Source organism: Melanotaenia boesemani, chromosome 20, assembly GCF_017639745.1.
Source record: "Melanotaenia boesemani isolate fMelBoe1 chromosome 20, fMelBoe1.pri, whole genome shotgun sequence".
Classification (NCBI taxonomy): Eukaryota; Metazoa; Chordata; class Actinopteri; order Atheriniformes; family Melanotaeniidae; genus Melanotaenia; species Melanotaenia boesemani.
The window spans coordinates 1,518,647-1,522,136 of NC_055701.1; positions in this window are offsets into that span (position 1 = coordinate 1,518,647).

The following is a 3,490-nucleotide window of genomic DNA, read 5'->3' on the forward strand; positions in this document are numbered from 1 at the left end:
TACATTTTGGTATAAAAGACATTTGATAGAAAACCACACTAGATTAAAAAAAATGTCTAAAATGAAGAGTTACTGCAAAAATTCAAGCAGCTAGCTGCAACGTTACTGAGATGATCACCGAGTTAGAAACATGGACAAAATGTCATGAGGAGGGAAACAGGCTCAGAAGCTTTCTTTAACAATGCAGCCACATTAATGTCCATAAAAATGGTAATTCAGTTAAAATATCTCAGGAAACATTCCTGCACCTGGAATCCTGAAAACTTCATACATGGTGTGACAGCTGCCTGTGTGGACATATCTACCTGTTAACATCTCATCTTCATCTTCTTTAATCTAAGCCGTCCTCTTTTTGGCCTCTGCAGCACACCGTAACACCAGTGAAATGCTGGTGGAAGGTGTCAGGCTCTCTGCTCTTATCACAAATCACAGACCTGTGTTGTTGCTGGTGGGGTGAGGGGTGGCGCTCAGCACAGACCGCCGCTCTGTTCCTTTGTTATCCCTGATCAGGAGAAGCAGGCAACAGATGTCAGGCTTTTGAATCGGGTCCTGGAACGTGACCTCGGAGGTCAAGGTCCTGCACTGCTTCTCTGCAGCCGAGGCAGCTGGAGGCGTCTCACTGGAGACGAAAACAAGCAGGGAGGACTTTCTAAGCACAGGTTATGGCGTCGTCACCGGATGGTTTCATTAGTCTTAGAGCTGGTTTCACCTCCATCTGCTGTCACAACAACCACTTCTGAATATTTCCTCCTCCTGTGCACACAGAGCAGTTCGACACATCTATGACACCAAATATGGTTGATGGTGCTTCCTCTGTCCAACATGGACATACATGGACAGGTAGGACGTTGATGTTTGGATTTTATCGGACCAAGTGTGCTTACTGAAACCAGAAACACTGACATCAAATCAGTGACTAAATATCAGCATCATTTAAAAAAAATCTAAATCAGTAAAGCGCTTTTTGTTTTGTGCAGTTCATTTTAAGACACAAAAGCCAGCTTTCAAAAACAGAAGGAAGAAATAAAAGGATCCATAGATGACTTAAAATAAACAATTATTTGCTAACAGAAAAAGAAAAAGAAAAATTCTGGCTCAAACTTGGAGACCCACATGAAACCAGACGTGCCTGAAAACAAGCACATTTGTCCTGTTAGGATTTCTACTTTTAACAATTCAAGTTTCAAGCGTGAACTTATAGAACTAAAACCCTAAAAAGTTAGAGGATCATGTTAAAATAAATAAAGATAAGGGGATTGTTGGAGAATTCTCAGAGATTGAACATGAAAAATAAATATTGTAAATTTGGTCCTGACAGGAGGAAAAAAGAAGGAAGAAAGTAAACAAAAGAGGAAAAGATGGAAAACAACATCTGTAAAATCAAAAGAGAAAATCCTGACAACCCACTGCTACACCTGCACCAACCGGACCAAACATCCGCTGGCCTCCGTAAGAAAACAAAGCAGGGAATCACCGGGAGCACCTACAGGTAGAGAATACGGCTGCAACGATTAGTCGATGTTGTCGACAATAAAAATAGTCGACAACGAATTTATCCGTCGACTACTGTCGGCAAAACAAAGAAAAAAAAAAACCTACAGAGTGGAAAACAACAGCAGAAGACGTTAAAAGTCTGAAATAACTTCACGTTAAACGTAAAAATAAGTTAAATACATGTGAGGTTTGTAAAGCGGACCTTTCGTACCACGAAGTACGTCTGCAACGCTCGAACATTTAAAGAGGAGGAACGTCGGACTTACAGAACAACCTCAGGCAAGATTTCAAAGCTGGAAGTGAAATGAGTTTAGTCCACTAGTTGTTTTAATAGTCGGTGACCATCAGAATGTCGTTAGTTGCATCTCTAGTAGAGAATCAGCAGCACGACGGGAGCTGCTGGACAACACAGCGACTACGATAAGCATGTGTATTAATTAATCTATGTATTTCACTGCTTAGACTTCAGTATTTGTTGTACTTGAGTAACAATAACTGTATTTTCACCACCTTGAAGGTTTAATTTGCCTTCAAAGATGAATGTAAATGTGACGTCACACACTCTTAGCCCAGACTTTGTTTAGTAGTGATTAATTATCATTTTGTTTTGTATAAAAATGTCTCATTAATAAAACAAATGAGCTGCTTCTAATCATTTTCTACATTGTGTAATAATAATAATTAGCCATGAAACATGTTACGTTTGTGTCAGAGGGGGCGGGGCTATTTTCAAAACTCAACATATCTGGGCTGCAGAGGCTCATGGGAAATGCTGATTCAGCTGAAATTTAACCTTTTTTTAGTACTGTGCTATAAATTTGAGTTATGTGCTTTATTTTCTGTGTTAACAATTATTCAATGTTATAAAGTTCTGCCTTCTTTGAATGTTAAAGTTGGTGATACAGATGCTATGCTTAGATACCTCATTGGCACAATGAATGAAAAGGACAGGTCAGGAAAACAAAGCCACCACCAGAGGTTGGTTTTGTTTGTTGAATGATGGGTAAAAAAAGATGAAAATTAATTCTAAAACTCATTGCCACCTTCTACTGACGGTGATTCTGGACCCATAAGTTGAAGCGAAAACGCATCTAGAAGTTATTATTAAATGTATGTCAATGTTCACTGAATGAACCGAACAGTATGAGTAAATATGATTTAAGAGAATTAGTTCAAACTACTAGTGAAAATGGGTTTCAGTAAATTCTAGTGGTTGCTCATGTTGATACAACTCGACTCAACTAATCATTAAATCATTATTAAACTCAACTAATCTGGGATTAGAGTGCAGAAGAGGAGAGAAAAACCCAACACCGACTGAAGAGGAATTTTTTCATGTTTTTTTTCTTGAGCACCAGTTTTTTCTCCATTTCTTCAACGTGGTTGGTTGCAGTTCGCAGTTTTAACCGCTCGATGTCACTATGTCCTGCACACAGGATGTTTAAGGATCGCTTCGGTACAAAACAGAAGATGAAATTAAACTCATTTATATAAATCTCACTCATTTACAACTTAAATTTGTGTTGTAAAAAGATCACGGCATCAGTTCAGACTCTGAAAACTGATGGATTAAACGAAACTTCCCATCCTGTCAGCTTCCATTTTCTCACTGACATTTTCCATATTTACATCAGTTTAATAGAAAAACTTCTTTTTTCAAATGTTTTTCCTCAAATTTCTCGAAAGGTGTCCAGAAACGAATTCCTCCAAGTCTTCTTCTTTGTGCTTTTTATGGCAGTAATTTGACCATTTACCAAGAATTAGATTGAAATTTTTTTTTCCAATGTCATAAAAACCAAACAGTTAATTTAGACAAGCACTCATTAATGGAAATATAATGTCGACTTTTTTCTCTGTAACTTTAAGAATAAACCCCAGACTGGACGAGGGATGAGAGTCACATGACCCCCAAAATGCCACCAGTTTTCTGGCTGTTCCATTCATTATTTCACTCTTGGTTAGTGTTAGGCATGATAACATAGTTAGGTTTAGGAAA